Source organism: Rana temporaria, chromosome 1 (assembly GCF_905171775.1).
Source record: "Rana temporaria chromosome 1, aRanTem1.1, whole genome shotgun sequence".
Taxonomy (NCBI): domain Eukaryota; kingdom Metazoa; phylum Chordata; class Amphibia; order Anura; family Ranidae; genus Rana; species Rana temporaria.
Genome location: NC_053489.1, coordinates 485,345,098 through 485,357,318, shown reverse-complemented (window position 1 = coordinate 485,357,318; position 12,221 = coordinate 485,345,098). Strand labels below are relative to the sequence as shown.

The window sequence follows — 12,221 nt, the reverse complement described above, 5'->3', positions numbered from 1 at the left end:
GATGTTTACATACATGGGACGGACTTATGTGTGCGTTCGCTTCTGAGCGTGAGCTACCGGGGACAGGGGCGTTTTAATTTTTTTTTTTATCATTTATTTTTTACTTTACTTATTTATTTTTTACACTTTTTTTTACATATTTTTTTTTCGAACCCATAGTACTGCATGAGGTAACGCATTCTATATGTGTTGGTGAACATTCAAAACTGTCATTGTCACACACTAGTAGCAGCAAGACTCACTATAACCAGCCTGTGGAAATCCAAGGACACGCCCAACTTATCGACAGTTATAGCTAGAATCAATATACAGGCCCAACACGAATTAATGCTGGCTTATAAAAATTACTTCACTACTACATTCAGAAAGAAATGGTTTGCTTGGATCACCCATCCTACAGCATCCAAATATTTAAAAGAGTGTAATATTTAAAGCGGGGGTTCACCCAAAAATAAACATTCTGACATTAGCTATATGCCTCCAGCATACTGCTAACATCTGCAGTATGCTGTTTCTTTTTTTTTTTTTTTGTACTTATCGTTATACGAGCCCTTGTTATCCGGCTCCGAGCGGGGGATTACTTCCGGGTATAGGCGTTCCTAAGCAAAGAGGAGTTGATTGACGGGCTGCTAAAGCGCGTCATGCCTTCCGGAAATACCCGAAGTCACACTCGGGTGTTTACGGCGCCTGCGCAGTCAGCTCTACACGGCAGGCGCAGGCGCCGTAAACGCCCGAGTGTGACTTTGTGTATTTTCGGAAGGCGTGACGTGCCTTAGCAGCCGTCCATCAACTCCTCTTCGCTTAGAAATGCCCATTCCCCGCAGGATTTCCCTGCTCGGAGCCGGTAAACAAGGGCTCATATAACGGTAATTACAAAAAAAAAACAGCATACTGCAGATGTTAGCAGTATGCTGGAGCTAATGTGAAAAAGTGGATATTTGGGTGAACCTCCGCTTTAATCTATCGTCAAGTTTGAAATACACCAAAGTCATATATATGCTTACCCCAGATGTAATGTATTATCTTGGACCTACTTTATTGATCTATGTAGCAAGTTTTGTTAAGTTAATTTAATTTAATTATCTATATATAAATATATATAGATATTTTTTTCCTTTACATACGTACATATATATATATATATATATATATATATATATATATATATATATATATGTTATGTTTTCTTTATGATTTTATATATACAAATAGTAAACTCAATTGGAGGCCTATTCATGCCTACAGATTGAACCCAATAGGGGTAGGCTGGAACAGGCTACCAAGTATTGTATTGTTATAAGAACAATCTTTTGAACCAAGGTAACTCGGTTGGTTACTAAGGATTAATATGACAATTTTAATCTGTACTGTTAAGTAAATACTTTCAATAAAAATCTATTGTTAAAAAAAAAAAAAAAAAAGAATGTCATTGACAACCCAAAGCTTTGCCAACACACCTGCATTGCATTGTCCCACTACTCATTGTAATTCACTTTAATGCATGTTGTGCACTGAGCTAGCAAAATGCTGCACACCCTATTTTTGTGTTAGGCAGCTCATTCAGATGGACTACCTTAACGCCAAGAATGTTAAAGCGGTTGTAAACCCGCATATCATTTTTATTTATTTTTTTACACCTGCAAGGAAAAAGACATAATGAGCTAGTATGCACCGCATATTAGCTCATTATGAAATACTTACCTCGGAACGAGGTAGGGAACTTACCTGGTCCACGGCAAGCCGAGCCGAGCGTGTCTTCCGGGTATCGCCGCTCCAGCGCTGTGAATGGCTGGAGCGGCAATGACGTCACTCCCACGCATGCGCGCGGGAGATTTCCTTTCCGGCATGGGTCGGCGGGGCCGACGATCCCCCCTGCGCATGCTTCCGGGTATCGCCGCTCCAGCGATGTGATTGGCTGGAGCGGCGATGACGTCACTCCCGCGCATGCGTGCGGGAGATTTCCTTTCCGGCATGGGTCGGCGGGGCCGACGATCCCCCCTGCGCAAGCGCCGCTGCAATCAGCGGCGCATTGCGAGGGGAATATCTCCTAAACCATATAGGTTTAGGAGACATTCTTTATACCTACAGGTAAGCCTTATTATAGGCTTACCTGTAGGCAAAAGTAAAAAAAGTGGGTTTACAACCACTTTAACTCCCATGCATTAAACTCACCACAGACAGTCCTGGTGTGAATAGGCCTTAATCCTCCCTGTAAACCTAATGCTATCACTAACCCCAACATAAACTGTGTCCCTTGTTTTCATATTCCTACACCGGGGTCCACTTTACCAAAAGATACTGTGGTTGATTTACTAAAGACAAGTAGGCTGTTCACTTTGCCAGAGAAGTTGCACGTTGCAAAGGATTTTCCCCCAGAACTCAGTGAATGGATGTGGATTAAACAGTGGCTGTCAGCACAGGAAGAGGGCAAACACAGAGGTGGGTCTGACACAATTTTGCACGCTTGCACATTATGGCAAAAGCTGGCGACCCTTGGCCACCGTACAGCACTACTTTAACTCTAGACAGCTGGATCATCAGTTCATTTGCTTGCTCTAAATGTATATATCTTGAAGCTTCATACACACGACCAAGGAACTCGACGGGCGAAACACATCGTTTTCCTCGTCGAGTTCCTTGTTAGGCTGTCGAGGAACTCGACAAGCCAAGTTTCTCCATTACCGTCAAGGAAATAGAGAACTTGCTCTCTTTTTGGCTCGTCGAGTTTCTCGACAGTTTCCTTGATGAAAATGTACACACGACCGGTTTCCTCGGTCGTGTGTACGAGCAGTGGCGTTGCTAGGGGGTGTGGGGGGTGCGGGCCGCACCTGGTGACACCCACTAGAGGGGTGACACCATCCCGATTTAAAAAAAAAAAAAAAAAAAAAAAATTTTTTTTTTTTTTAGCTGACATGACCAGAGGTGCAGGTGGCTGTGTAATGTAAAAGGGGTGCAGTGATGCAGGGTGTTGTGTAATGTAAAAGGGTCCAGAGGTGCAGGGGGCTATGAGATGTAAAGGGGGCCAGTGATGCAGGGTGCTGTGTAATGTAAAAGGGGTGCAGTGATGCAGGGTGCTGTGTAATGTAATGGGGTCCAGAGGTGCAGGTGGCTGTGTAATGTAAAAGGGTCCAGAGGTGCAGGGTGCTGTGTAATGTAAAAGGGGTGCAGTGATGCAGGGTGCTGTGTAATGTAAAGGGGTCCAGAGGTGCAGGTGGCTGTGTAATGTAAAAGGGTCCAGAGGTGCAGGGTGCTGTGTAATGTAAAGGGGTGCAGAGGGCTGTGTAGTGTAAAAGGGTCCAGAGGTGCAGGGGGCTATGTGATGTAAAGGGGTGCAGAGGTGCAGGCGGCTGTGTAATGTAAAAGGGGTGCAGTGATGCAGGGTGCTGTGTAATGTAAAGGGGTCCAGTGATGCAGGGTGCTGTGTAATGTAAAAGGGGTGCAGTGATGCAGGGTGTTGTGTAATGTAAAAGGGTCCAGAGGTGCAGGGGGCTATGAGATGTAAAGGGGGCCAGTGATGCAGGATGCTGTGTAATGTAAAAGGGGTGCAGTGATGCAGGGTGCTGTGTAATGTAAAGGGGTCCAGAGGTGCAGGTGGCTGTGTAATGTAAAAGGGGTCCAGTGATGCAGGGGGCTGTGTAATGTAAAGGGGTCCAGTGATGCAGGGTGCTGTGCAATGTAAAGTGGTCCAGTGATGCAGGGTGCTGTGTAATGTAAAGGGGTCCAGAGGTGCAGGGTGCTGTGTAATGTAAAGGGGTCCAGAGGTGCAGTTGTGGAGAGGGGTACACAGTAGTAACAAAAAGATATTGAAGGATGCAGAGGTATGCAGGGGGCACAGTGGGGTGTTTTTACATTTTAACGTGGGGGGGGGGGTGCCAGATATTGGATCCGCCCCGGGTGCCAAATGCTCTAGGTACGCCCCTGGCCTATAGGCTCCTGAGATGTGAATTCCGGTTCTGGAGAAAGAGAGGTGGGGGGAGGGGACAAAAAATGGAGAGAAAGAAGAAGGGATAGAACGAACAAGAAAGATGGATAGGGAGAGAGAGAAAAGGGGAAGAAAGGAGAACAGAGAGCAAACAGTAGGGTAAAAAATATTTGAATTTTTTTATTGGGGGGGGGGGGGGGGTGACACCATATTTTACCGCACCAGGTGACACCAACCCTAGTGACGCCACTGTGTACGAGGCTTAAGAACATTGTGGGAATGGATGAGTATTTTTCTGCAACACTTTCCCACTCCTAACATTAATGGTCAGTGGGAAGAATGCTCCTTTCGTTGATGGTCAGTGGTAAGAATATCACCCTTACATCGGTGGTCAGTGGTAAGAATACTCTTTACATTGGTGGTCAGTGGGAAGATTGCTCCTTACATTGGTGGTCAGTGGGAAGATTGCTCCTTACATTGGTGATCAGTGGGAAGAAAGACCCTTACATTGGTGGTCAGTGGGAAGAATGCTCCTTACACTGGTGGTCCATGGAAAGAGTATGCCACTTACATTAATGGTCAGTGAGAAGAATGCTCCTTACATTGTTGATCAGTTGTAAGAACGCTCCTAAAGCCTCGTACACACGTCCGAGGAACTCGACGGGCGAAACACATCGTTTTGCTCGTCGAGTTCCTTGTGAAGCCGCCGAGGATCTCGGCGAGCCAAATTTTCCCATTGCCGTCGAGGAAAAAGAAGACATGCTTTCTTTTTGGCCCGACGAGATCCTCAGCGGTTTCCTCGTTGAAAAGTGTACACACGACCGGTTTCCTCGGCAAAAAAAAACAAAACAGCAAGCTTCTTGCTGTTTTTTGCCGAGAAACTCGGCCGTGTGTACGAGGCCTCACACTAGTGGTCCATGGGAAGAGTATGCCACTTAAATTGGTGGTCAGTGGGAAGAATGCCACCCTTACATTGGTGGTCAGTGGGAAGAATGCCACCCTTACATTGATGGTCAGTGGGAAGAATGCCACCCTTACATTGATGGTCAGTGGGAAGAATGCCACCCTTTAATTGGTGGTCAGTGGAAGGAATGCTCCTTATATTAGGGTAACCAGACATCCCTGGTTTCCGGGGACAGTCCCCGGATTAAGGAAACTGTCTGTGGACCAAGTGTGTCCCCGGTTTTGTCCCCAGATTGGATTTGAACAGGGGCTGGGGAAACTTCAAAGACAGTCATTGTAGAATACAAAACAAAAATCTGAATTACACACCCCTCGCTCCGCCCCTCCTACTAGATTAGGTGCGTGTATTTTTTTTCTGTGCCCCTTTCTGATGATCATGTGCTGGTCGGAGCGGAGGGAATATTTCTTCAGTTTCGGGCGCATGCCCATTCAGCTCCGCTCGCATTTTCTTCTGCCTTGGTTCAAGTCCCGGCCAGCCGTCTGAATGCTTATCTCCTTGCCTTCCCTGGTGAAATGATCTTCCTCTGCTTCCCACCCAGTAGTAGCCGGGGGCCCGGAAAATGACACTTGACAGGCTGTGAGGCGGGCAGCGGCAACGATGGACAGAGAGCCGCTGATTGCCGCTAGTACTAGTAATGGCGGCAATCCCCGGATTTCATTTTAAAAATCTGGTCACCTTACCTTACATTGGCAGTCAGTGGGAAGAATTCCCCTTACATTAGTGGTCAGTGGGAAGAATGCTCCTTACATTGGTGGTCAGTGGGAAGAATGTTCCTTACATTGGTGGTCAGTGAGAAGAATGCTTTTTACATTGGTGGTGAGTGGGAAGAATGCCCCTTACATTGGTGATCAGTGAGAAGAATGCTTTTTACATTGGTGGTCAGTGGGAAGAATGCTCCTTACATTGGTGGTCAGTGAGAAGAATGCTCCTTACATTGGTGGTCAGTGAGAAGAATGCTCCTTACATTGGTGGTCAGTGGGAAGAATGCTCCTTACATTGGTGGTCATTGGGAAGAATGGTCCTTACATTGGTGGTCAGTGGGAAGAATGTCCCTTACATTGGTGGTCAGTGAGAAGAATGCTCCTTACATTGGTGATCAGTGGGAAGAATGTTCCTTACATTGGTGGTCAGTGGGAAGAATGACCCCTACATTGGTGGTCAGTGTGAAGAATGCTTCTTACATTGGTGGTCAGTGAGAAGAATGCTTCTTACATTGGTGGTCAGTGAGAATAATACCTTCTTTTCAGTGATGGTCAGATTGCCAACCTTACAGACAGCTAAAAAGATGATTAATATCATGCCAATGGTCCCATAACTATGCAGACACTATCAGGTGGGAGGTCAATTAGTCATTACATAAGGGACCCCTGTCAACCTCTGGAGGGATCCTAGGGTTCCATAGAGCCCCAGTTGAGAATGGCTTTTATTTATATAATGGATTTTTTTCTTTTTTTAGCACAAAACAGTAAGCAACTGCCAGTATACACTGCTTTTTTTCCCCCTCACATTTATCAGATGATTATCACATTAAAATAACAGCCTGGCAAAATATCTTAGTAAGATATACAATTCAAAATACATCTACTGGGATTTCCCCTGTTTGTCCCTCTGGTAATGTTCTCATGAAGATGTTTTACATAAATATCGCATAGGCATATAGGGCCAGATTCACATACATTTGCGGCCGTGTAACGTAACCCGTTTACGTTACACCGCCGCAAGTTTCCAGTTTTAGTGCCCGATCCACAAAGCACTTACCTGGAAACTTGCGGCGGTGTATCGTAAATACGTCCGGCGCAAGGCGGGCCAATTCAAATGGGCGTGTGCCATTTAAATTAGGCGCGCTCCCGCGCCGGACCTACTGCGCATGCTCCGTTTCGCAATTCCCGTCGTGCTTTGCGCGCAGTGACGTCATTTTTTCGAATGGCGACGCGCGTAGCGTAATTCTGTATTCCTGGACAGCTTGCGCAAACGACGTTCATTTTGAAATTTCGACGCCCATACTTTATTCAGCAATACGATTGCTGTGTAAAGTTAAGGCAGGTCAAATAACGACTAACTTTGCGACGGGAAACTAGACTAGCGGCGACGTAGCGAACGCGAAAATCCGTTGTGAATCGCCGTAACTCCTAATTTGCATACCCGACGCTGGTTTACAACGCGAACTCCCCCCAGCGGCGGCCGCGGTACTGCATCCTAAGATCCGACAGTGTAAAACAATTACACCTGTCGGATCTTATGGATATCTATGTGTAACTGATTCTATGAATCAGACGCATAGATACAAACAGAGATACGCCGTCGTATCTCTTTTGTGAATCTGGCCCAGTCATTTTCTCATTAATCAATATTTTTTAAGAGAAGCACTATTTTATCTCCAGCTTAAACATCTAATTTTCTGCTCTTCTCAGGAGACACCTCCTACAACCCCACCGTATTAAACCGAAAGACAAAAAAATGTATATTGCAGCTTACCAATTCTTAATTGTTTTTTCTTCATTAGGCTTTTTCCCTCTATTCTTACCTGGTAAAAATAAAGGTGATCCTGCCAGCAAGTCTGTATTTTTTTTAACTTCCTTTAACAGACCAAGCTGTCCGGCAAAAAGTGGCAGTTAGAGGGTTGAGCCAAACCATTTACACACTGACAGGGGTGCTTACAATTATCAGCTGTTATTCATTTACCCAAAAGTAAAATAAACTGTTGCTATAACAGCTTAAAAAGTGTTAGCTGGGAGTTTGACAATAATTTGTCGAGTCTACCTAATCTGCTAGTGCCAATAAAGCTCTCCAGGTTGATGATGCTGCTGTCTAAATGCGTTTCTGTTGCTTTTCTATCCAGAGTGGAGACACCCTAAAGCTGGACATACATTATACAATTTTCTTATTCAATTTATTTTAGATTTACCTTCAGTTATGTAATGCAAGGATCTGACTACATATAAATTGAAAGGCCCAGATCCACAAAGAAATTACGCTGGCGTATCTATTGATACGCCACGTAATTTCTACGATGCCCCATCGTATCTTTGTTTTGTATCCACAAAACAAGATACGACTAAATGTGGGTTTGATCTGACTGGCGTACTGGAGTACGCCGTCGGACCTTAGGTGCATATTTACACTGGCCGCTAGGTGGCGCTTCCGTTGATTTCCACTTGGAGTATGCAAATGAGCTCGATACGGCGATCCACAAACGTATGTTCCGGCCGGCGCATTTTTTTATGTCGTTTCCGTAAGGCTTTTTTCGGTGTAACGTTACCCCTGGGTCTATGAGGCGTACGCAATGTTAAGTATGGACGTCGGGCCAGCGTAGAGTTTTCCGTTGCTTGCGTAAAACGTTCGCGAATAGGGCTTTGCATAGAATTACGTTCACGTCGAAAGCATTGGCTTGTTGCGGGTTAATTTCGAGCATGCGCACTGGGATACCCCCACGGACGGCGCATGCGCCATTAAAAAAAAACGTTGATTACGTGGGATCAATAGGAATTACCATAAAACACGCCCCCATCTCATCCATTTGAATTGCGCGCCCTTACGCCGACACAGTTACACTACGCCGCCGTAACTTACGGCGCAAATTCTCTGTGGATACGGAAAATAAGCTGTAAGTTACGGCGGCGTAGTGTATCTGAGCTACGCTACGCCGGACTTACAGATGCGCCGAGGTACGTGGATCTGGGCCAAAGTGTTTAGGTTTGACCTCATATTATATGGTTTTGATAAATCTAAAGGAAGATTGTACAAAAAAAAAAAAAAAAATGTGTATAATGTATGTGTGTTGCTAGCCAATCACCAGCTAAAAAAAAAAAGAAAAAAAAGTCACATTATACAATTTTTGTGTTTAATTTCCTTTAGATTTACCTTCAACGATGTAGTGCAAGGACTTGCCTAATTGCATACAAATTGAAGGTGTTTAGGTTTGACTTCGTATGATATGGTTTTGGTAAATCTAAAGGAAAATTGTATAATGTATGGCCAGCCTAAAAAAGAAAACAAATGCAGCCGCCACATTTAAAGATTGGTAAACTACAATGTATGACATTTTTTGTTTTTTTTGGGGCTTTTTACTGCTTTTGCATCAATTAGAATGCAATGTTATAATAATGTTGGTGAAGTATTATGCTTCATTTCCATGGACGTTTTTACAGCCACTTTTCTGAGCGTTTTTTTTGCAGCTTAAAAACAGCTCTCCATGTTAGTCTATGGCCTCATGCCCACCATGACGTTTTTGAGCTGTAGATGGCTGAGCCGTTTTTAAGCTGCAAAAAAAAAACAGGACCAGTGCGTTCTGAAGCTCCAGAGTAGAACTGTAAAAACGCCAGATGTTAAAAACGCTCAAAAACGCACAAAAACGCTCAAAAACGCAGCGGTAGCGTTTTTGAGCGTTTTTAACATCTGGCGTTTTTACAGTTTTACTCTGGAGCTTCAGAACGCACAGGTCCTGGTTTTTTTTTGCAGCTTAAAAACGGCTCCAGCTCCAAAAATAATAATAATAATAATAATAATAAAAAAAAAAAAAAAAAACATGGACAGGCATTTTTAAGCTGTAAAAAAGGCTAAAGAAAGTGGCTGTAAAAACGTCCATGGAAATGAAGCCTTACCTACGAAGGCATTCAAAAAACAACACCAAGGGGGTTATTTACGAAAGGAAAATCCACTTTGCACTACAAGTTCAAACTACAAGTGCAAAGTGCACTTGAAATTGCACTGAACGTGCACTTGGAAGTGCAGTCGCTGTAAATCTGAGGGGTAGATCTGAAACGAGGGGAAGCTCTGCTGATTTTATTATCCAATCATGTGCAAGCTAACATGCTGTTTTTTATTTTCCTTGCCTGTCCCCCTCGGATCTACAGCGACTGCACTTCCAAGTGCACTTTCAGTGCAATTTCAACTGCACTTTGCACTTGTAGTTTGCACTTGTAGTGCAAAGTGGATTTGCCTTTCGTAAATAACCCCCAATGTGTTTGATCTTAATAAAATGAGCGTACAAAATGAGCAACTATGATGTGGTAATATAACAGTCACATGGATTGTGCTTTTTGCTGAATTACCCTTTTGTTATCTCTGTTGTATTGAGTTTCTTTATGTTACCACTGGCCAGTCCCATTATTTTTACGCTGCTAAAAGCTTTGTGGAACGGTGTACTTTTTTATGATGTTCTGGAGAGAGGTTTTGAAATGATTACCTTCACTCTATATAGTTGACCTTCTTCTTATGACACCACCTTAAACAGGGCACAGCAAAATATTTCTATATAAATACGCAAAACGCGCTCAGCATTTTCTTTATATTTCTCCTTATTAAATCGGCAAGTAGGAATACCCAATGCGCGGTGTGCGTTATTCCCTAGTAGCCAATCAGAATGAATCCTGGAGTCCAGGGAAAGCAACGTTGCTGTGGGATATTGCACTTTGCACATCGGCGATTATCTTTATACGGCTTTGTTACACATTTACTTGTGTGTGCTAATAGCTATAGGCGTGACCTGGGGAAAAGTTCTCCCATTTTTCTTACACAATATTCCAACTACAATCTCGTATAAGCAGATCAGGTGACTTTGATTGACAGTAATCACGAATAAAGGCTCGTTAACAGCCGTCATGTCAGAATTCTACTACAGTAGTCATAGAAGTAGTATAGAAACTTTGCAAAGCATAGGGGGTTATTTACTAAAGGCAAATCCACTTTGCACTAGAAGTGCAAACTACAAAGTGCACTTGAAATTGCACTGAAAGTGCACTTGGAAGTGCAGTCGCTGTAGATCCGAGGGGGACATGCAAGGAAAATAAAAAACAGCATTTCAGCTTGCACGTGATTGGATAATAAAATCAGCAGAGCTTCCCCTCATTTCAGATCTTCCCCTCAGTCTACAGCGACTGCACTTCCAAGTGCACTTTCAGTGCAATTTCAAGTGTACTTTGTAGTTTGCGCTTGTAGCGCAAAGTGGATTTGCCTTTCATAAATAACCCCCAAAGTGTACACAAAACGGATTTTCTTACCTGATCGTATGCGATGACGGTACCCTTACTGGGATAACAAATTCACCAAATGTCAAGTAGCTGAACTAGTCAAGGCAGGAAAGTAGTGGGGTCATAGAGCGTCCTTATGATGTAAGCTTGTCCGCTGATAAATGTATAAGGTGGCAGGTACAGCCTATTCTACAGGAGTGTAGGAATATGTAGCTTCCAGCCAGAAGGCAAGGATGGTCCCTTCTGGACACAGTGACACAGCTGGATGTCCTCTCTGTAGACTTTGTTTTCTTGTTGTCACCCTACTCTACCCCCTATGTAATAGTGTCTGCGGCAGCCCAGGCACTGAGTGTGATAATAGTATTGGATGTCTACCCAACCCTCTGAGTTTTTTTTTTTTTTTTTCCCTCTCCCTGCTGCTACGCTGGTGTGCCCTTTATAAGTTCAGTGTATTTCCCAGCTGTAACCCCGCCTCTCCCCAGTTCTCTTCTCTCTGCATATCTACCCTGAGACTGACACCATCAGGATGGAGAACACTGCTGACATTCAGCAATCAACCTGCTGCATAGGCAGAGGAGGGAGTGCAGTTCAATGGGCTTGGGTTAGGATGCCTTTTTATTGTGGGAGAACAGATCAGTGTAGGATACGGCTTTTATAAATACGCAAATCTACCCACATTTCAGGGGGATCTGCGCAGGACCATGCAGCAAATTCTCATAGATCCCAACAGTCAGTCCCATACAGTAAAACCTTGGTTTGCGAGCATAATTCGTTCCAGAAACATGCTTGTAATCCAAAGCACTTGTATATCAAAGATTTTTTTTACAGGGTATAAAAGAGAAGAGAGGCGCCTCTAATGCCGCATACAGACGGTCGTTTTTTGTAATGAAAAAAAAACGTTGTTTTAACCACTTAAGCCCCGGACCTTTAGGCAGCTAAATGCCCAGGCCAGGTTTTGAAATTCGGCACTGCGTCGCTTTAACAGACAATTGCGCGGTCGTGCGATGTGGCTCCCAAACAAAATTGGCATCCTTTTTTCCCCACAAATAGAGATTTCTTTTGGTGGTATTTGATCACTTATTTTTTGCGCTATAAACAAAAATAGAGCGAAAATTTTGAAAAAAATGCAATATTTTTTACTTTTTGCTATAATAAATATCCCCCAAAAACATATATAATTTTTTTTTTTCCTCAGTTTAGGCCGATACGTATTCTTCTACCTATTTTTGGTAAAAAAAATCGCAATAAGCATTTATCGATTGGTTTGCGCAAAATTTATAGCGTTTACAAAATAGGGGATAGTTTTATTGCATTTTTATAAAAAAAAAAATTTTACTACTAATGGCGGCGATCAGCGATTTTTTTC

At 43.6% G+C, this 12,221-nt stretch overlaps 1 protein-coding gene across 1 annotated transcript in view; it reads right to left on the bottom strand.

The window, feature by feature from the left end:
• Positions 1-11,333, bottom strand: part of UGT8 (UDP glycosyltransferase 8) — a 164,364-nt gene extending 153,031 nt beyond the window's left edge. Inside the window, exon 1 of the mRNA XM_040330041.1 lies at positions 10,886-11,333. The gene's annotated coding sequence lies outside the window, so the exon portion shown is untranslated. The remainder of the gene's footprint in view (positions 1-10,885) is intronic.
• Positions 11,334-12,221: the final 888 nt, after the last annotated feature.